General features: G+C 33.4%; 1 protein-coding gene across 1 annotated transcript in view; it reads right to left on the bottom strand.

Annotated features, from left to right (window-relative positions):
* Window positions 1–24,548, bottom strand: part of LOC143255175 (neurexin 1-like) — a 151,496-nt gene that overhangs the window by 92,679 nt on the left and 34,269 nt on the right. The window lies entirely within an intron of this gene.

The raw sequence follows: 24,548 nt of genomic DNA, 5'->3' as shown, positions 1-24,548 counted from the left end.
CGTCAATGTTTTATTTCCAAATATGTACCGCACTTCATCCACCCAACTGGTGCTTTCTACTATCTTCCTTGGCATTAAAGAGTGGGCCCAACATGGCCAGGTGGTTAAGGCACTCGACTCGTAATCCAACTGTCACGGGTTCGAATCCCCGTCACACCAGATATGCTCACCCTTTCAGCCGTGGGGGCGTTATAATGTGATGGTTAATCCCACTATTCGTTAGTAAAATAGTCCAAGAGTTGGCGGTGGGTGGTGATGACTAGCTGCCTTCCCTCTAGTTTTACACTGCTAAATATGGGACGGCTAGCGCAGCTAGCCCTAGTGTAGCTTTGCGTGAAATTAAGAAAAACAACAACAAACAAAACAATTTAAAGAGTGAAAGCCCTGGTGATCATAATAGACGTAACAGAATATTTGTTAGATAGTTTAACTACACTTACTCACTGAGAACTGTAAATCACAATTAAATAAAAAAATTGAAGCGATATTCCACATTTGTGACGCATTTTCAACACATTTCGCCACAGCTTTTAGTTGATCTGAATCCCATTGGATATCAGAAGCCAAATATCTATTCAAAAGTACTATCCTTCCCTTCTTAGTATATGTCTTGCTGAACTCATTCGTTGTTGGCTTTTCTTAGTAATGTACAAGAAGAAACGTTTCTGTTTCAGTTATATGTCAGTACATTAATGAGGTTGTTTGTGTTTGTATTACAGAAATGACGTGGGCGCGCATGCATATTTGGATAGGTTAGTATGCATGTTTTATCATGACAGACAAAAACTGAGTATCTATACAAATATAATAGTACTGTCTCTCGCCTGTCTATGTAACTACTTCACAGAGTGTGGACAGATATTCACCAAATATGGCATGAAGGTTTGTTAGATCCATAAGGAAACAAATTTACAGTTTTGTTACCACTACTTCGCCCGCTGTTAACGAGATAACCTTTTATTCATCATGAATTTACACAACTTCCGTCCAGTGGGCGGGTACTCCAGCTAGTTATTATAATAGACTAGCAGAAACCCATACGACATTTCCACTCAGTTTTATTTTGTTTGTTTGTTTTTGAAATTCGCAAAAAGCTACTCGAGAGCTCTCTGCGCTAGCCGTCCCTAATTTAGAAGTGTAAGACTAGAGGGAATGCACCTAGTCATCACCACCTACCACCAAATGTTGGTCTACTCTTTTACCAACGAATAGTGGGATTGATCGTCACAACATAACGTCCTCACGGCTGAAAGGGCAAGTATGTTTGGTGTGACGGGAATTCGAACCCGCGACCCTCAGATTACGAATCAAACACCTTAACACGCTTGGCCATGCCGGGCCCTCAGTTTTATTGCACTTCTTTAAATATAGAATTTCTAGAATAAAACAAAAATATTCTAATTATAGACACTGAAATATTTTCACACTATAATTCTGCTCTCAGAGTCGGTAACTGTGCGAATGCCTACCTGGATATAAAAAAAAAAGAGCTGGAAAGCTCACCGAACAAGTCACTACAACTGCTCCATGAGTGAATAAATAATAATAAAAAAATGGATGTAAATATTCTTTATTAGCAATTAAGTACAATAACATTTATTTATCGATAGTATTAAGTACAGTATAGTTTAGCCCTAACTAAGCTTTTGTAAAACATGTGCACGCTACAGTGTTAATTTTCTCTACCAAACTAAGCCCGGCGATATAATGTGACGGTCGATCCCACTATTTGTTGGTTCAAGAGTAGCCCAAGAATTAGTGGTGGGTGGTGATGACTAGCTGTCTTTCCTCTAGTTTTACGCTGCTAAATTAGGGATGCTAGCGCAGATAGCCTTCGTGTAGCTTTGCGTGAAATTAAAAAAAAAAAACTTTCAAACATAGGCCTAAGATTAGGCCTAAATACTAGGGAGGTGGAAATAAAGCAATATGAGTGTATCTAATATGATACAATACGATTTATATGTCTTTATAAAACTAGGCAATTGTTCAGTTGACATTATAAGTCTTTTGTAAAGAAAAAATCAGGATTTATATTAAATTATATTTGCTAAAATGTAATGTTTCAATATATGGAGTCAAGTAGTTACTGCTCCGAATGTACAGCGATTTTAACGTTAAAATAAAAATATTTCATTACACAAAATAAATTTGGTAATTTTTAGGTGAAAAGAAGTAACTTTCCAATATTTTTCGATAATTTCTGATATTTTATCTGCTGTATTCACTTCTGTAATTATATAAAGTTGGTCAGTTTAACCAGCCTCTTAACCACAATAAAAAATAAAACAAAATCATTCTTTTCTTTCTTTCTATAATTACTTCGAATTGTAGCAGAAAACTACATTTGTTTACACTAAATAACTTAAAGTTTTTAACATTATACATATGTTTCTAATTATGTTTTATTATTAAGATTGTTAAACTTTTCAACAAACTGTTGGTAAATCTTCTGTATCTGCATAAATATCGTATGATTGTTATAGACTACCATCTATCTGCCTTACCAGATACACATTTCAATGTCTACGATTACATTTAATTTGCATTATACTACAAATTTTGTATTTAAAGAAATACTGTTGCAATAAAGATACTAGTTTGACAGCAAACGCTTTGCGGGTCTCTGCAAGTAATATATTCTTTAATGACAAAATGAAGAAAAATCTAGGGTTTTTTTATAGTCTGGCTTATGAAATGTGGATATCCTCACGGAAAAAAAAAGAAACATTATAATAGTATCAAAAACATTAGTTTTAAAAATAAAGCTAAATTTATAGAATAACAATGATATCAGGACGTACCAAGTTTGTACACTATACTTTATATTATTTAATGTAATTCACTTATATTTACTTGTTTCACGATGTTTCGTTGATACAACAACCATTATTCAGTTTACTATTCACAAGCTCTTTCACACAGTTATTACAAATGCTTGATCAAGGTCGATGGAAGTTCATATTAATATGCACGTATTCACGAATTACGGGAGAAACACGAATGCAGGTTATATTGAAACAGCCAGTAAGGTATCTACGAGATCTGAATAGTTCAAATAACAGTAAATTACTGAGTTAACCATTAAGCTCTTATGTGCCACGTTTAATGCAATATCATGCAAACGTTGGAGAAGTATTGACTTAAGGAAAGGTATATTTATCTCTGACATGGAAGAAATACAGTAGTTTTAATAGTTAAGAGTACTTTGTAGACAAATGTTACTGGATTAACTCTTTAACTCACATATGCTGAGTTCGATCTCAGGGCAAACATATATATTCCATTACCAAAGAAAATCTGGGCACCAATTGCTAGAAGACAGGCAGTTTGAATGGGAGGGAAGAAACGCGATAAGTTATTAATATATGTTTATTTCTTCTTCGAGCAAAGCCACATTATAGTATTTCATGTGTTTACCGCGGAGAATCGAAACCAAGATATTACTGTTGTAAGTCCGTAGATTTACACCGTTGTCCCACCGGGAGATATTAAGATTTGACTAACAGTAAAATTTGTTTAAATAGCAGAGTACTTGCTTGTTGTGCACTAAAACTGTGGACCATGCAAAGGTTAGAATACCATACTAATTCCACTTCCTTCTACATTTAGTTTTGACAAACAATGACAGTCTTTCTACAAAGGTACGTTTATTACTCTTTATATTTTATAAATAGAAAATATGAGGACATATGAAAAAGACTTGGGTTTTCCTAATTGGGTGCCACAGGGAGGTTACGAGGCGGAGAATATAAAAACCACACAATGCTGTTACTCTACTCATTAACTATACACTCACTGGATAGGGCCCTCAATCATTATGCAAATGTTATGTGCTGAGAAATTCCGGAAACAGCTAGTGTAGAGCACCTAAGACAATAGAAATTTGATCTGCTAATAACTAATACAGTGTGGTATTACATGACATTCACTAATAATAACACATTGTAACAAAATTTTTACCTTTACTTGTTCCTGGACAGAAAGTGTTATTTCCCAATTGTTTATGCCTAAAGTAAATGGAAAAGATATATTTTTCTCTTCAGACTTTGCTTTTGTGACCTGGGTAATAAAATTTTCAAATTTACACATTTTCCAAAACATTTCAGGTAGCTGATAGAGAATTTTCTTGAACTTACAAGAATTTTCAAGAACTTTCTAGAATGTTGTATAACTTACGAGAATTTTCTAGAATCTTCCATAGTAATATATATGTACAGGGGTTTACCACTTCAGTTTAATTCCAGCTGCCTAAGTGAACACATAGACCTATCTGATTTTATCAGAGATGGCATCAAAAAGCTGCAAACATTCTCCAGACGTATTTTGCTATGTATGTGGCCAATTTATCAAGACAAGAGCGAAAAAAGTACTCTGTAACAGCATCTGCTAAAATGTGTGAAGCCTACAATACATACTTTGGTATGCCTGTTGGGGATCAAGACAAACCCTGGACACCTCATTTTACCTGAGAACACTGTAAAAAAACTCTAGAAGGTAAGATGGACAATCTTTGCTTGCTTGAATAGTAAGATTTTGTATTATACAAATTGTAGACCTTTTAAAATTTAAATATCTTTTAGTTTATTTTTTTAAAATTTCTAATAGTATAGAAAATTATCACATATAAAATATTTTGCATGAACCATTACACATTAGCTGTGAATGAAATAAATTTATTCTTTATAATAACAATTTTATTTTGCTCTTTTGCAGGATGGTACAGAGGGGAAAAAAGAGAGCCATGAAGTTCGCTATTCTAAGAATTTGACGTTAACCCACTGATCACTCAAGCAATTGCTACTTCTGCAAGGTGGACCCTTCCAAACGTCGGGATGGCAAAATTGCATCTGCTATCATGTATCCAGACCTTTCATCATCCATCGCCCCAGTTTCACACTGCCCTGAGCTCCCTGTGCCCACTCTGCCAGAGAGAAAACAGCCATCCTCAGAAGAGAGCAGCAAATCAGAAGAGGAGATAGACGTTGAAGATCCAGATTACAATTTTAAAGGTGCAGCTGGTGACAGAGAACCATACTATCCCAACCAAAGAGACCTCAATGACTTGATCAAAGATCTTGGTCTAACAAAGTCGAATGCCGAGACTATATTTGGGGGTTGATATGTAAAAGTGATTTACATTACAGTCGCAAATCTCGAAAAATTACTCACTTTAAACATTTTTGTATATCTTTAGTATAAATACATGTAAATCTTGATTCATATGCTGTTTTATTCAGACCTTATGTAAATAAAAATATGCAAATTTGCCTGTTTTTACATAGAAATTAGGTTAATTTCTAAATTTCATTATCCAGGTCACAAAAGCAAAGTTTGAAGGAAATAATGGCCATTTTCTGTACTTTTACAACATAAGCAATTAAGAAATAACACATACCATAAAGGAACAAAATTTGTGTTACACAGTGTAATAATTCAAACTCCACCATTGTTTCCTGGCCTGATACGTATATGTACATTAGTAATTACTACCGTAAACATAGTTCATTGACGTTTAAAATATTTCAACACAAAGAGAAGAGAGATGGAGGTCCTTTCTGTGGTATTTAACGATTTTAACTAAAGAACAAAACGCAAATATAATTACATAAAATATTATCTTCAAAACTCTAGTTAACAACGTTTGGTAATAATCGAACGGTCATATAAAACAACGTTTTTAGAGTGAATAAAGATATTAAATATGTTTGTATGAATGTTTAAGTAAATAAATTGCTTTCTTTGCCATCTCTGCAGCCACGTTAAAATCAGAACATTTATACGTAACTCTTCACTTCAGTAGCCAGCCCACTCGTAATGACTCTCTCTAAAATTTGTCTTTTTTTTCTCAATGATTATCCACTTACATCAAATTTGGCTAAAAACTCGTGAATTGCCAACCATCCGCAAATTATAAGCAGACGCACAAAGGATATTTTCAAATAATGGTTTATATTATGTATCTTAAGTGACAGGCATAATATCACTACATTTTATAGTTGAAATTTCTTCTTTTACTACTTCCCTAATCTATAGTATCTTCCTTCTAACACCAGGGAGGTGTCACTGCTGGAAGTAGATGTTATGCGGCCCGGCATGGCCAGGTGGGTTAAGGCGTGCGACTCGTAATCTGAGGGTCGCGGGTTCGCATCCCCGTCGCACCAGACATGCTCGCCTTTTCAGCCGTGGGGGTGTTATAAAGTGACGGATCCCATTATTCGTTGGTAAAAGAGTAGCCCAAGAGTTGGCGGTGATGATGACTAGCTGTCCTCCCTCTAGTCTTACACTGCTAAATTAGGGACGGCTAGCGCAGATAGCCTTCGAGTAGCTTTGCGCAAAATTCAAAAAGCAAACAAACAATATGTTATGCAATCTACATTTCGTAATATATACACTTTTACAACTACGAGGTGATACGAGCGCACTTTATAATATACATACATATATTTTTCCACCAGTAAATAATATCAGTTTATTTCACAATATGCTTGTTTTCCTACACCACCAGTGTCGCATCAATACATTTCACTTGTTACGTAATACTTAAAATTAACGAGCGAATACCTGCTGAAATGATTGAGTAATTAATAACTTATTCCACTTGCTTTATTCTCCAACACGTAAATCTTTCTCACGTAACGATTAGTACGTGATATTGCAAAGAAACATTTCAATATATTTCACATGATACTTAAAATGCTCAGTACCTTTCTCAGCCTTGCATCTGTCTTTAACCTTGAAACTAATCCGCTATCCAAGAACTGGTCGGACACACCATTAGTGAAGAGGATACTCAACCAGATTATTATTGCAGTATGGTCGTTTAGGTTTTAATCTTCGAACTTGTTTACATTATATCAATTTTATAACGATCATAGTTAATTTACTTCCAACTCTCTAATCTTCTGTTTGAAACTAATCTTTGTAACTAATTTAGTCTCAGTTCTAAATTTTCGTAATTAGTAATTAATACCGTGAATAAATAGGTATTAATATGCGTTTTGCTCTCACTTATTTTTGTTCCATCTGAATCACTGAATTCACTGGCGTTTATAAGTTATTCTCAATTGTTGAATATTTAATACGTTAATATAATAAATGTGTTTGAAAACAAAACAAACCAGAGCAGAAACATTAAGACTATCAGAGTTGAATTGAAAATTCTTATTAAATTAGATTTAAACAAGAAATACCGTATTAAATTTTGACTATGTTGGTATAAAGCCATTATTTATCCGGTCCAATTCACAGGCATCTAGTTTGTATACTTATAATCTGTTTTTCTTTTAACATCTAGCTCACTACGTCAAAGGACGTAATACAGCTTCGTTTCACGAGATCAAAATCCGTCGTCGAATATGCTCACCCTTTGAACCACGGGGACGTAATAACGTGTTAATCTCGCTCTTTGTTTATTTTGAATTTCGCGCAAAGCTACACGAGAGTTATCTGCGCTAATTAACAGTGTAAAACTACAGAGAAAGCAGCTAGTCATCACTACCTACCGCCAACTCTTGGGCTACTCTTTTACCATGTGGGATTGCCGAAAAAGCGAGCATCTTGGGTGTAACGGGGATTCAAATCCGCGATCCTCGGATTGCGAGTCGAGTGCTTTAATCACCTGGCCATGCTGGACCAACTCTTTGTTGGTAAATAGTAAAACAAGTGTTTGCTGTTGGTGTTGTTGAGTAATTGCCTTTCCTCTAGTTTATCACTTCCAATTAAAGATGGATGTATTGTAGGTAGCCCTCGACTAGCTTAGTGAGAAAATTAAACAACCAATACACATACACACTTTGTGAACATTTCTGGACTTTCTTTCTTAACATGTACATCTTTATTTCTTTACTGTACTAAGATACCAAATCAGAAAACGAACACCCGCCAAATTGTTCATCCTTGTTTTTCTTGTTTCAGCCAAGATAACTCCACAACTATTTTATCATTGACGTCACTTTAAACCTAAGTCTACTCTACGCGTATCTGGGCAGTGTGGTGTTATCGCTTAGTCGTAATAACTAGTGGTAATTTTAAAAATCATAATTATAGTGTAAACGATGTTTAGCTTTTTTACAAAAATCTGTTGTTCCTTTAAAAAAGCTTAGATACAAGGTAAAAAAGGAATTACCAGCCAATAATAGATGAACATTAGATGACGGTAACATCTAGAATACTCGATGCTTTGTACACTATACAATCGTTGTCTTGATGAACCCAAACCCTATATTATGTATGAAATGAAGAAGTGAAAAACATCAATACACATATGTTAAATTTTATTACACACATTAATAAAGTACACTAACTTTCAGTAAGCGGAAACGTGTCATAAAACAAGTAATAAAGAACATTCTGTAAATGTAAAAAAAGTGTCAAAAATAATGCAAACACAAATGTTGGTATGACACAGCTATATTCAGATCATCCTCACATAACCTTCAACACTAAAATTTAACGTTACAATGTAAAATACATATTTTAATATTATTTAGTTAAAAGTTCTATATTTCACGCTACTAATGTGCAGTTTGTTCATAATATCATGGTCATCTCAGGGTAGGCACAAATGTAGTGTAACTAAGAGCCTAGGACGACCTTATTACCATTTCGTACTCGTGAATTTTACACTTCAATACTGAAAGTTGTGTGACAATTATCTACGTATAGCTGTATCATCCCTATGTTCTTCTTTTGATTTTTATTTGCACTATCATCCCTACACCATTTGACATTTACAAAATGTCTTTTTTTTATTATTTGTAGCATTATTAAAAATGTACACGAAAATTAAGAATGAGAGTGTGTTATACAACGTTACTGTTTCTTAATATTATTTTGATAGTACTTTAACTAATATGAATACAATTTATTAATCTGATTTGTTTGTCTGAGCAGAAAGCTATGCGGTGGATTATCTGTGCTGTATCAGTTTTAGGAATCGAACCCTAAATTTAAGTGTCATAAAGCTTCAAACTTGCAGCTGAGCCAGAATATAGTAAGCTGAAACGAAATGGAACTGTAGTCTATTAAATGCACTTATCATAACAAAATCATATAACAAAAAATATAAGTCAAACTTCCTAGTTATATATAATATAACATACAATATCCAAAGTTTAAGTTATATATATATATCTTAGAAAACTCGCTAAATCAGTTTTAGACTACGCTAAACAAAAATACTGATACTCTTAATGTGTACTTTTTACTTTAACTTATTTTCAAATTCTTCCTACTTAAACTTACTGCTGAGTTCCTCAAGACTTTAGCTGATGTTAATTGGTATTTTAGAAATTTAGAATGACGAAAATAATGTCTTATTTTACGACCTCACGAAACAAAATCTCCGTACTTTACAAATTTGAGCAAAACTTCTTACGATTTCTTTTTTTTTTACTATTCATTCTAAAAATTGGTATAAAATAAAGAAAAGAAATATATACATTGTCCAGTATACTGAGGGTTCTAACGATATGAGTTTATTGGAAAGTTGGAGTTAGAAGAACCATAAGAAAACACCGACGTCGGGTTTACGCTATTAAAACATTGGCTAGTATAATGTTGGTTAAAATAACATTTCCTTTTATTATGACATACAAATCAATGTCATAATTTCAAAATAAGACTATTAAACTTATACATTTGTCCCTTTTTTATCGATTCCTAAGGTCGTGGCGTTTCGAGTATATAATCGACTGCGCGTTGCGCTTTAACAAATATTTTAATTTTACCAGAGCGTAGTTCGTGACAAGTCGCCTATTGAGTGTAGGACCATTTCCAGGAACGTTATGTTTTTATATTTTTTTCTTGTAAACAAATCAAGATATAAGGACGTGTTAAAAGCGAAATCCATAAAACTTTTGTTTATTGCATTGACACAGAATTCAGTATATACACCCTAATCCTGAATAAAACAGTTACAGTACTCCTGACAGAAAGTTATATTTGTACACAAAGTGAACTGATGGCTCACGAATGTTAAATTAATATTCAGATCAACCTATAATTCTTGGTAACTACCAGTATGTGGGTCAAATGTTTATCAAAACTTGATCAAAAAGTGCTTAAACTATATTTCGTGTATATTTACGTTTCTCTGTTTGTGTCTCTAAACAAATTCATTTAAGACATAAAGAACACATTATAAATCATTTCAATATGTAAAAAGTGCAAACAATATAAGAATAATAAGCCTTTTTACTTGTTATTATTGGGATCATTTGTTACAATAGTATTTAATATTATTTCATTTAAGCAACAAGGAGTAAGTAGATGATTTGTTTAACAAGTTCGTTTGATATTAGAACATCTGATATGAAAATGTTGCTTCAGATATATATTCGAGATTGACCTGTTTAAGCAAGAGAAAGGATGAAAATATTATTTAAATTTTACTTTCATTACATCTTTCCTTTACCTGACATACTTTCTTGTTAATGTAGATTAAGTCATAATAATATTTCTTCCTAGCAGGTTTGCTGTTTCAAGCAATCAAGTAATTTGATAATGTGAATATATAAAAGCCAAAAAAATGTTTTGGCATTTTTGGGGAAGAAAGTAAAAAAATGTTTAGAGCAGTATTATTGAAGTTAATATTTTCAACATTCATCGATGTTTAAATAAAAGAAAGTTTTAGCTATGTACTGCGGCCTTGGGGCAGTTTTTAGGACTTCTTTATACGGGATCAATACTAAAGTCAAACAACCAAAGTTCTAGCAGGCAGCCGGAAACCTGGAACATGGCAAGTAACCTAGCTTTATGTTTGATCTTCACACACACATCGTATTTATAAAGACACTTCAACCTCGTCTCCACATCTACAGTTTAAACCTGCCGGCTCTTCCTTTAGTACTATTTGCGTAATGTGGAGAAGGTGAAATGAAAGACCAGCTTAAATGATTTTCAAGTTATGAAAACTCTTAAGAGAATAGTTGTTTTTGGTATGAAGAAAGAAAATTGGTTCAACGACGAGTAACACTTGGGGTTTTCAAACTTTAGTTCTGACATCTGAATTTCTCTCTTTGTGATAGAATATTATTATTTAAAACGAAAACAACAGTAAAAAAATCCTTGATGACGAGTAACCCACTTGAAGTAAAAATGTATTTCAAGACGGATGGTATGGATATTAACACTTTTACTAATAACCTGAATATGACCTACTAAGGTCAAAACTTTGTTCTCTGCTTTATTAGTAAACGTGTTAATACTCATACCAGTCGTCCTGAGATACATACGATAGTTTAGTTAAAAGAGCAAATTTAACCCATAAACTAGATCTTCATAGAAAAAAAGTTTTTCACTTTCCTTTTAACTTTTTCATAAACTTAAGCCAGGTGATATAAGTATTTAACATAACCATAAAGCTTAGAAATATGTAATATTGTAACAATTAGACATCTGTATTGTTTTGGAGACGTTTCATTCTAACAATATAAGTCACGTTGACACAGACGTTTAAAAAATCTTATTAAAACAATTACTTTTTTCTATGACCTAGCTGCTTTTACCTTAAAATAGCACACATTTCAAAATGAAAACAATATTGCTTCAAAGAAGAGTGGGAACATTCTTTGAACTACCTCACCTCATACAAATAAAGCAAAATGAAGTAAACAGTTCTTAAGCTCTCCACATCCGCAATTAAAATGAAAGGATAAGGCGCACAAAACAGATTATACGTTTGTGACTTTACTTTTATAGTAGAATCTTAGAAAACAAAATATTCCCCGGTGGCTCTGTAATAAATCTGAAGAATTATAAAGCTAAAAACCGAGTTATGATATCCGAACTGGACACAGCACATATAGCTCATTTTGTAGCTTTGTGGTTAACAATAAACAAACGAATATAAAAGCCTTCTAATTATTAATTTAAAATAACCATAATTATCTGTACATTATCTTAAGAATGCTTCATTTAGGCGTGTTTTTTTTTGTATGTTTGTTTTTTTTCATGAGGCCTCGGGTTGATGGCGGATAGAAGCGATTAAAATTCGATTCCACGTGCTTAGGAAGCAGAAAACTGTGTGTATCAAACTTATTTTTGCCTACCTGTTTATATCTTTATCGATCTCTCTATATAAATACGTTCATGGTATCAGGAAAGCACACAGAGAAAACAACGTAACACAAAAATACGATACCTATAACCCAAACGCTTTCAAAAAGTGAATATTTCTTCTTCAGGAGCAAACCAGAAATGCTTACCTCTGAGGAAGAAAAACCCACCTTTAGAAACGTTCAGAGTATAGAGTATAGTTTTAATTGTTTGTGTGTGTGTGTTTTCTTATAGCAAAGTCACATCGTGCTATCTGCTCAGCCCACCGAGGGGAATCGAACCCCTGATTTTAGCGATGTAAATCCGGAGACATACCGCTGTACTAGCGGGGATATATATATATATATGTATAAGGTAGATTAAAAATATAATGTCGCTGTTCTATAAATTCACTTTCACTAACTGTACTTACCTTCGCTTAAGCCTTTGTTTGGTCATTATGTTTATCATAACTTTGTATTGATGTTTGTTTCCATAAAATATGTAAAATTCTATTATAAAATGGCATTTTGATAGGCGCTAACTAACAACAAAATCAACTAGGAAACATTATGTTATTAATATTCATAAATGAATTCCTCAGTGTTTTGGCTACGTCAACAATGTGTTGCATTAACACCATTTATCTTGTAACACAGATATCGCTGGTAATGCAATATTGTCAGCAGCATATGAATAAAAACTACATTAGCTTATCCCGATAATAACATAACGGTCTTCCGTCTTCCAAAATATTATTACATAATTATTTTTTCATCAAAGTAGGAAATGGACGTATAATGCATGTCACATCAAATTACATGATGGGTAGATATATGGGTGAGAGAGAGATAATTTGGCTGACCTTTGTAAGTGTATGCCAATCAACTAGATCACATGGTCCATTAATAGGTTATGATGTAGTGGAGATTAAAGGAACTTTCTCTCAAAGATGTATAGTTTTAAATATTAAATCGCATATTTCATAGGATTAAACAATTGTGACGTTCAAATGATAATTATTACATTATTTACTTGAAAACGTGTGAAGCTCTTTGTCTTGCTTGTACTGTACTTGGAGGCTATACACTTGAGTATTGCATGTTTGTTTAAACTGGCTTTTACGAGATATTTTGTGTTATTCTTCAGTCGTAACATGATAATAATGAATGTCTGAGTTCAACATTCTATGGTCACACGTGCTGACGGTACACAGTACGTATAATAAAAATAATAAACTGAGAAATAGATTAATTAAAAGCGCAATCAGAAATAGATTAATGAACTGGACAAACAGTTTAATACTAGTAGAAATCACTAACCATACAAAATACACACTGTAATGACACAGCGTCAGATCTAGTGGTGATGACTAAAATTCTGTAACCTTTCAAATTTGGTAAAATAATTTATCAAAATTCAAAAGAGAATATAAGTTTGCGTTTAACAAAGACCGTTCAATTTAATGCTTTAAAGTTAGTTTTATTTTTTTTTCTGGAAGGTAGTCTTGGCTCCAAGCAGTTAGTTGAGTACATGTGCTTCTAAATGTATTCCTATTGGTACACATTTATTTTCCTGGAATAACTAGACACCAGAGTGGTAACAAGCCAAATTAAGGATTTGAGGCGGAGTGGATTAAATGGCATATGTAAAAATGGCTGGTTTGGGTTGAGAAAATTTTTTATGTAGGTCAGGTTCTTTGTGAACCTGATGATGACCAAAGAAGGTCGAAATGTTGTTCGCTCCTCTTCATAAAAAATTTTCTCAACCCAAACCAGCCGTTTTTACATATATATTTTTCTCTACAAGTGGATTTTCTCGTCATCACTAATTGAATGGCATATGGATCATGCAAAAAGATGTTGGGTTTGCGGCATTTAAAGGTTGGGCAGACTTGTTTACTTGATGTATCTTATTTATAGATCAATGCTGAAGGTGAGATGTGATGTCAACATCACAAGCCATAATTCGAAAAATAATATATTGTATTGTGTCTGAAAATAAAGGGTTTCTCCCCAGAAGTTTTACTTCTGATATGTTCACGATCAGAAAAGTACTCCATTAATGAAAGCTTTATTTTCTTTTTGTTTCAGAAGTCTAGGAAAATCGATCACAAGGTAGGACGGTGTATCACCTTGACAGATGTTGTATTACGTAAATAAACCCTGACAAAGTATTCTGAGATAAAAAACTGCTTTAGATACAAACAAAACATGTATAATTCGAACAACCACTATGGTTAAGCAATAACCATCTACACAGACATAATCGACCAGGATACCGGATTAATAGATTATGAAAATTCAAATGAAGAAAACACAATCGACAACCACACGGGACCAATGACACAAAATAATTCCTTTTTATGAGAAGGAATGGGTAACTGACGGTTAGGAGAGCTGCACCCGGGCCGCCAGACAAATGTTTTTGATCAGCCAACAATTGACAGATAGGCGTATAAATCCTATAAGTTCCGGTGTCTATATTACTCAAACGAAACTTTTAGTTGCAATACCAAATTAAACTCCAGTGGCACACGGTATATCTGCGGACTTACAACTCTGGAAACCGGGTTCGATATCTGTTGTGAGGAGAGCACAGAAAGCCATTGTGTAGTTTTGTGCTTAACTTAATACAAAAAAGTACCAAATTTAAATGTTACTAAAACCATTATTCGATGAACATTTGTGTGTCTGTTTGCAATGGCAAAACGGTGAACCGATTGTCACTAAACCTGGCCTATATTCTTAGGACCCCGTTGACTGTGTCCGCTTATAGCTGGAGAGTTACTGGACTGATTGTCACCAAACCCTGTATGTACCCTTAGGACTTCACAAAAAGGAACAAAGAATGATCGGTGTTTGGATCTGAATCCATCCTATGCCATTCTCGGAGAACTGTATATCTTTCTCATGTGTTGAATGGGTATGTTAGTAGTAGCTAGTAAAAATATCTTTGAACGTAATTCGGCACTTTCACTCTGAAAAATACGAAAAAAGAAATTTAATGCTTTAAGAATGAAATATATTTATATGACATGGATTGAAGTCTAAAGATATTTTTATATTTATATAATTCTCTATAAGCATTTTTGGTTTCGGTTTATTCAAGACACTGCAATACATGATTTACTATATGCTGACATACTGTAGTGAATATTTCTGAATCAAATGACTCAATTATGCACACTGTTTTAATGAGTTCTGGGGTTCCCTACTACTTTTAGAGTTCCCTATTATTGGCTCTGAGAACCGAATAATATACTTACATAGAATTCAAAAATATGCTTGCTTATTTTAGCTATAGCAGATTTTGCAGAGTTCCCTGAAAGCACAACATTATGATTTATGAACCAATAAAACATGCTTTCTATATATAATAATGCATAGTTCGAATTATTCCACTTGTGCTACACAACGCATGTTATATATAGTCATGAAGATGGCCTATTATGGCAATTGTTTGAGCCAGATTTACACAAAATGTTTAGCTTATAACAAATATTTCATTGTTTTCCACCAGTATGAATACAGTTCGAAAGGCAGTCTAAACAAATCCTTTGGAAAATAGAGAGAATAAAGTCTTTAATTAAATTTATAACACGGTAAAACCATTACCACATAGAGTCTTTAGGGGAAAGAAAATATTAACTGACATCAAATATTACTTCACTATTGCGATGTCATATTGTCACATTCAACATTTGAACAAGTTACTGTGGTGATGCTGCATTGTGTTACAAACTTATATATGATTAGATCAAACATTAACACTGTAATGTGATAATATGACACAGTAATAGTGATTAAACTGCACTTTAGTCATTTACAGTACACAGGCGAAAACAGATCGAATATGTGTGAGGTGATGCTACAGCAGAATGTGGACACGTTATTACGATGATATCACAGTATTTATGTGGATATATATACAGTGGACTGCAGGTCAAAAACATCGAATAAATCCTGCACTTTCAGCTTCCAGGTCTATTTATAAAACTGGCAGTCAATCTTGTTATTCTGTTCAAAGCACTACTAGCTGCATGTGTAACTGTTGCCTTTCACCTGAGCAGTAGTCCAAAATGTGGACATCTGTACCTGAAGTTTAAAGGTCTATAACTTGAATGTTTAGCACATGTAAAGTACAGATCATGTGAAAACTTCCAGTTACGTTTCTTACTTTATAAAGGAGTCGTTCTCCATGCTACATGATATGAAAATTCATAGTGTGACCATTGTCCATAAAGCAATAGCAGTATGGTTTCTTGAACATTTAAAACAGTAATTAATTAGATACCCTTAACAATGAATTGCAATAGCGGAAGACATAAAGTATTCGAAAAGTCCAAAAACCCTTTCCAGGAAGTTATAATGCATGGTTTAACTCGATGAGTATTATTCCGTGTAAGCATAAGGATATATGTATGTGTTTGTTTGTGTGTGTGCATGCTTCAGTTCATATATTACTTCCTAGCGAGAGGCAGAGTTTGCGAAGTTGATATGAGAAAGTGTGCGCATAAATCATTAATACAGCTCAGGTAATCTTGTGAAATATATGCTTAAAATCCCACGAGTGTATATATAATTACAGAAATGAGCAGTTTTTATCTGCCTTACAAAACTTTATTTTCTAACACGAGGTAAGACACTAGAAGGTCATTCGTGGAGTCCAGGTAATGTTTTCGGGAAAATTTGCGATTTGCTTCCAATCCTACTGAGATCACAAATTTCACAGAGAATGTGTGCTGAATAACAAAATCAATACGTTAGACACGTGTACTTTCTAACCGACCATTAAAATGTGCACAGTGGGTTTATCGTTTATTTCCATGGAGAGAATTCACTGTGTTGTTAACACTAGCAGAAAAAAACACCTTACTTCACTTAATCAAGTCAACGATTTTTCAACGAGGGAAAGATTTCAGAATGTCGATCACAAATTAGCGTATTTGTAACGACTTATTCGGTTCTTCCAGAAAAATGCAATGGCTCACACAAAACCAACTATTTTGTTTGGTTTGAATTTCGTGCAATGCTACACAAGGACTACCTTCGTTAGCCGTTCCTAATTTAGCAGCGTAAAACTAGAGGGAAGAAAGCTAGTTATCAACACCCACCGCCAACTCTTGAGATACTCTTTTACCAACAAATAGTGAAATTGAGCGTCCATTATAACGCCCCCACGGTTGAAAGGGCGAACATGTTTGGTGTGACGGGGATTCGAACCCGCGACCCTCGGATTACGAATCAAGTGCCTTAACCACCTGGCCATGACAGGCCAAATAATTTGGAAATTTGAAAATTGGACATTAACAATAGTTCATTACAATAATAACACATATCTTTATTTCTCATTTATCTTGAAGACTACAAAAGATCAGGACTGGAATACTGTTGATCTGTTAAGAAAAACTGTTTCAACATTACAAATGTCTTTAACTGGCTCAGCGGAAAGTCTTTGTGGTGGGTAGAGTACAGATAGCCCATTGCATAGTAGCTTTGTGCTTAACAATAACCAAAACCAAACCGAGATACACAAATAACTCAGTCACGTTTGTTGCAAAAGTCAGCTAGTATATAGAATGATGAATTTAAAAATTAAGAAATGCCTATTACAAAAGTACACGTGAAATCCACAAAGATGTTCAATGTACACTTTTGTCTAAAATGGTCATTTTAGATAACCTCTTACATAATATCATTCTTCTCTGAGCTTTTTATTAAAATGTGTGTTATTGACTTCATTTATTTTACATTTTTGAGATTTTAAAGTTATCATTTTTCATTGTATTAAGCTGCAAGGATAATACACTTGTTAACTAGTAAACAATAAGTGCTATTTTTAGAACATTGTTAGACACGAGAGGTGTGCTTGACATGACGATGTTGTATATCACAACAACAGTTACGGAACTGTTTTGAATTTCGCGCAAAGCTACTCGAGGGCTATCTGCGCTAGCCGTCCTTAATTTAGCAGCGTAAAACTGAAGGGAAGGCAGCTAGTCATCACCACCCACCGCCAACCCTTGGGCTACTCTTTTATTAACGAATAGTGGCATTGACCGTAACATTATAACACCCCCACGGCTGAAAGGGCGAGCATGCGACGGGGATGCGAACCCACGACCCTCAGATTATGAGTCGCACGCCTTAACCGACCTGGCCATTACGGGTCGTTACGGAACTGAAAAAGAGTTAGATATTTTGTGTTCATTAGTAAAAAGTTATGTTTTAGTTAACCCTAAATTAATATAAAAATTACATGATTATCTAATTAAATCCTACCAAAAATTACACAGATATAGAGTGGAAAAAAATATTACAAAACTGGTACAATTCGGACCATTGATAGTGAAGAAGATTTTATGAAGATGGCTGAAAACAATTTGATTAATATTGTTTATTTCAGAGCAAGACGTTAGAAATTAAAATATTCCTGAATGAAGAACTGTATAATTACTTTTCCCACAGCCCAATATTATGTGCATTGAATAAGCATATTATTTCAAAGAATTATGGAAACTGCGAAAAAAAGGGGCAATAAAATCAAAATAATAAAACAATGTGACTCCTTTATTGTGTGAAAATTAACAACCCCATACAGTTTACACTGTACCTGATTGTTATCCAAGTAATCAGAAAATGGTATACCAATTAAAAGCGTACAATCTTAGTATGCCCAGTAGTACTGAAACACTGCATGGTAAACGTGTAGAAATCATACTTGGCAAGCCAAGAATAGTCCATGCGAAAACTTAAGGTAAAGACACCATGTTTCAACAGGAGGCGATGTTGTAGATGTACAAAGAAACAAACAAAAGACTGAAATTTCTAAAAGTGATTTCAACTATCTCAAAGTACTCAGTCTAAGAAATATACGACAGTTGACTACAGATATTGCCAAAAACCTTGTTTTAAATACAGATGTGAATGTTATCTTAAGAATAGCAAAATGCACATAAGCATAAATTATTTTCAATTAGCTTGTAACTGCTTTCAAACCACCGAAACGAGGTAACCAAATCAACAAGGTGAAATGTGCATCACACCACATACAAAACTGGAGATATGTGCTACTTACATATGACATAAAATCTGAAATGTCATCAACATTCAACGACAAGTTATTTGATGGAAAGAGAAACAGTGTGAAGGATAGTGCGATATTAGTAAGAGTTTGTAGCTTTGTTTCCATCAGTGGTGTCAGTTACCTATACAAACATTATGACACTTTCACTGCTGACAAGTACAAACAGATTCTGATCTAACATATCATTCCCTCAGAACACGAATAATCAAGCTTAAATTCATCTTTAAGCAAAACAATAATCCCAATCGTACACCAAATGTGATGAAACAATACAACGAAGTTAAAAAATCTGTGGAACATTCACTGTCATGATACAGACATTCTTGTAAATTGAAAAGTAATAATATATTGTGCATTGATAAACTCTATCACATCATGAAAAAAGATATAATATTGTATGTAAACTAGAGGACTCACGCAGAAAACGTCCTACATGGTTAGGTGGTTAGGGCGATTGACATGCAGGTTACGTGTTGCACGTTTCAATCCGTCTCCGAAGGTGCTCACCCTTTCAGTCGTGGAAACGTTAAAAATGGGATGGATAATCTCACTTGTAGTTGGTAGAAGAGTTACCCAAGAGTTGGTGGTGAGTGTTGTTGTTATCTAACTGTCTTTCCTCCAGTCTGTCAATTCAAAATTAGAGATGGCTAATGCAGATGGCCATCGAGTAGTTGGACGCGAAATTCAATAACAACAACATAAACAAAATACAAGTGCGATGTCCATTTTTGCGGTATCTTTGATAACGTTTTGTAACATTAATAATTCACTATTTAGTTGACATTGATTATTCTCTACACATACATACATATATATATGTATGTGTAGTTTGCGTTTCCATAATTTTTGCCATTAGCGTATATCTAATCATTTGTTTACTTACGGTGCTTCGCAAAAAGTTATACAAAAGGCAGTCTAAGCATAACTGTATTTTAAACTGTCAGGTAAGAGGGAAGGCAGTGAGTGAATAGCATCCACCGCCATTTCATTGCCTCCTCTTGTCTGATCGAATCATGAGGTTTCACAGTCATTCTTGCAGCCCACCTACATCTTCAACGTTTATGTATAATAAATCTAGAACGTTGTACGAACACTTCGTTTAAACAAACTTCCTTCAAACATTTTCTGCAACAGAAATAATACCAAACAATTCAACGATATTTTATCCTCCAGTAGATCATCGATGATTAACAACGTTAAGGTAGGGAGTTCAAATTCTGGTAATAGATAGATCATTGGTTCACGCCTGGTACAAGGGCACTAGAGGAAATCTTTCTGTAATAAAAGTGGAAACTTTTATAAGCATTTTCTGTAATAGATCAAGACGATTACGCAAATACTTTGTGTAAAAAACACTCGAAAACATTTTCTGTAATGTGAAAAACTAGGAAATTATACAAACAATCTGTGTAAAACACTAAAGAAAATATAAATATTTTCTTTTAAAAACTGGAATTAAACAAATACTGTATGTGAAGGTAACAAGAAGTAATATAAATATTTTCTTTAACGAAACTGGGATTGTATAAAGACTTAAGTTTAAAAAACAGAGGAAAGTTATATAAACATTTGTTTTTAAAAAAACAGCTTGATATACGATATACACATTTTATATAAAAACAGTGCTATATCGTATTTCTTTTGTTGAAAACACTTTAATAAAACTTGGGTTATACACATACATTAAAAAGACACTGTGATGTGATATAAATGTTTCCTGTAACAGATCTATGAAAGTAAATATATACTTTGTTTAGTAAACCTAGAACTTTATAGAGACAATTTTAATATTTAAACATTCATAGATATTTTTTACTTACGAAAACAAATGTTGCTAACATTTGGTAGGATATCACGTGACGTGTTTTTCAAAATCATTCCAAATTTAGTTATGTTTCACTTGCAAGATAATAATATAAACAACGACTTATTTCTAGTTCTTTAATTTGCAATATATCAAATCAAAATTAGGATGCCTTCTTCGTTGATTAGAAGTATTGTGTTAACTGCATAAGATCGAAACATTTTCTATATATCAATGAAGCAGAGCATGAGCAGATGTCTCTTGTCTAGTGCAGTATTTTTTCCCTTAGTTTTGCTGCCCACAATCGAATGTACTGTCTAGACTGACCACAGTGACAGTCTTTGTTCACTAGTTTTTTTTTTAATACCAGCTGAAGGTTAGTTATCTTTACTTCTACAACTATATAATTTAGTTGTTGAGGTTGGATAATGCTCTTTTGACCATAGGTTTTCACATCTTTTAAACAGAAATAACGATAAATAAATTTTAGTAACTGATGATAATTAAAATTCTAGAAGTACAAAACCAGATTCAACACCTGTTTTCACACTCATAAAAAGAAATCACTTACAACACATAAAGCGTCGGAAATCCTTTTCAAATATATTTTGGAGATTTGTAGGAAACTGCATTTTTGTTGTTCAAAGGCTGCTGCTACACAGTAGTTACACTTACTAGCTATTTACGAGTTGGGAAATGTGGCCAACACACGAATACAGAGACGCATATTTTCTATCTTACATACAGCAGTTTACTAGATATTATTCTCAGGGTGTGGTCTACCGGTTGGCGTGCCGGAACTGTGAATCGGGGGTCCAAGGTTTGCACCCCGTTGTCGCGAAAATACGTTCTATAATTTGAAAAACAATCAAATATCATTATTTGGCCAGACAATGAGTAGTTAAAAATTGTCGGAATTCATATTGACTGTAGATTTTTTTCCTTTAATCTGTCAATATGCAGCTAGCCCTTGCTTAGCTCTACGATAAATTTATACAACAAACTAATTCAATATAATGATAGTTCACGTACATTCGGAAATAAACAACGCAATAAACATGAGTAAATAAGCTAATTATACAACCTTGGAAACAAAAACAGAATTTAACCAACAAAATACGGTTACAGAAATATATATGCAAAAACGGCTCGTTTGGGTTGAGAAAATATTTTACATGGAAGAGCGAACAACGTTTTGACCTTCTTCGGTCATCTTTCTTTGTGAACCTGACGATGACCGAAGAAGGTCGAAACGTTGTTCGCTCTTCTATGTAAAATATTTTCTCAACCCAAACGAGCCATTTTTGCACATATATTTCTCTGCAAGTGGGTTTTCTCGACATCATCTGAAAATACGGTTAGCTATTGCCAATATGATTTTTTGAAACTCACCTTGTTGCTAAGTGACAACTTCAGGATTAGAAATAAGGTTAATAACCACAAACACAATGGAATTAAAATAACATCAAGCATATCAGTTTTAAATGGAATTGCAATATCTATATTTCTGTAAGACTTCAGCTTGTTTTATACAATATCAACCACAATTATACTCCTTAAGAATATTCTTACCTTTTACATTTTTCTTGCGATTTTCTTCCCACGCTATATTTAAACACTTAGCTCCCTCGCATCAGTTGAAGTTTTCTAATAATTCGCACCACTTTGTACCGCCTTTTCTGTATATTTATATCCTTGTAATTGTTTTAACTTTTTTCTTCTTGTTTGCACTTTATCTTTTCGGTGTAAGTTGTTCTTTTAGGATGATACTCTTATTAACTTTACCGTAAATACACAATTAAATATATATATATATACAAATACCATTTGTTGGCCCTTGAAATTTTATTTATGTAGTATGTTTGGATTTTTTTCAACCATATCAGTGTATACCTGTATGTTTATATCCTTTTACAGACATTCATCATTTCTCAAAACGTTTTAACATTTGTATGTTTCTATTCTTATCTACAGTTTCAAACTTTTACAATGTGTTTAAATCATCTTATATTATTTCAACTTTTCCTGATATTTACATCACTTTATCATTTTAGCATCTTCTACCAGTTTTTCAACCCCAACATAGAAACTTCGCACTAAATACACTTTTTTAACGTAAAATATGTCATAGTAAAAAGACTTAACAGAAAATGTTGCTGTTAAACGATGTGAGCGAATGTCATTTTTTTTATTTGCTCTTAACTGCTCTCTTTCTTAAGAAAGTAATTTTTCACCGAAAATCTGCAGACACATCAAAGTAATTAGTTTTCAAAGAAGACTGGAAGACGTGCCCGTAATATTATTAGCTTTGGGACACACAGAGCGCCAACACTTGCCGGAATCGATCGAAAATGTCTCTAGTCATCATGCAATTTCACAGTTAAGACTATCACTGTATATAAAATAATTTTTCCAAAAATAACTCAATGCCACGCAACCAATTGGGATTTTAAAGTGTATATAAAATTATCTTAGGTTTCCGTCTTTTATGTTTCATTGATGTCATCAAATTAACATTAAGTATAGAGTAATTAAAATATTTTACTGTTTGTTTAGTTTTGTTAATGACCTAAAATTTAAAAAAAAAAATTTAAGTTTAATCAAAAGTTCTTATAAAATCATTTTAGCAGTTTTTACTTGTTTGAATTTTAATTGTATAAGTCACAATAATGACAAAATAAAAGGTAACATATGTTTACATTTTAAAATAACAATACTTATGAGTGATTGATGTTGGTAGCTACGCTCTAGTACAATTTTTTTTTCATTTTTCATTCCTACCAGAAATAGTTTTTGTTGAATCATATAAATTCTGTTCTTTATATGTATACCATCTTTTAAACATAAACGAGGAACCTGTTCAACATTTTCACATGAAAGACTTGAGGTTAAATTTTAATTTTTGTACATATAATTTGGGCAGAGTTTTAGCTAGTGATTAACTCTCTCGAAAGCCCGAAATCTGTGCCACGATTCTCTTAAACACGCTCAGCATTTTCTGTTGAGAGTATGTTAAAAGAGTGACAGTTAATTCTACTATTCCGCTCAAAGCTGGACAAACCCGTTGTAACGGCGGGTGCTGTTGGTTTGCTACCTTTTACCAGGTAAATTAATCACAATACGGGCGACTATATCTAAATCCGAGAAGTTTCTGAACTGCCGTTGGCGCAAACAAAATACCCTTCAAGCTAAAATTAACAACACCACAAATAATATAGACGTCCTACCACTGTTTGTATAACCAGTTAATATTTGTTGTTTTCGCATTCTAGCGGATACAAAGTCAAAATAAGCATGTTTGATGTCACAAAACCAGTATACTACAGTTAGATTAAAGCCTCAAAATTCTGAGTGAAAAAAGGCTATTGTAGCTGATCCTGGAGAAAATAACAATTCATGAAAAGTAGCCCTGTGGTTGAGCGTGAAAAAAGTAATAATCTGTGAGAAGTATAAGTGTAGTTGAGCGTGAAAAACTAATAATCTAAGAGAAATGTACCCGTGGCTGAGCGTGAAAAAAAAAAAAAAAAAGAGAAGTGTACCTGTAGTTCAACGTAAAAGAAGTAATCACCTATGAGAAATATACCTGTGACTAAGCATGAAGAAAGTAATGTTATCTATG

This window comes from Tachypleus tridentatus, chromosome 1 (genome assembly GCF_004210375.1).
Source record: "Tachypleus tridentatus isolate NWPU-2018 chromosome 1, ASM421037v1, whole genome shotgun sequence".
In the NCBI taxonomy this organism is placed as follows: Eukaryota; Metazoa; Arthropoda; class Merostomata; order Xiphosura; family Limulidae; genus Tachypleus; species Tachypleus tridentatus.
Note: the sequence above shows the minus strand (reverse complement) of the source record. Positions and strands in the feature narration are given on the sequence as shown.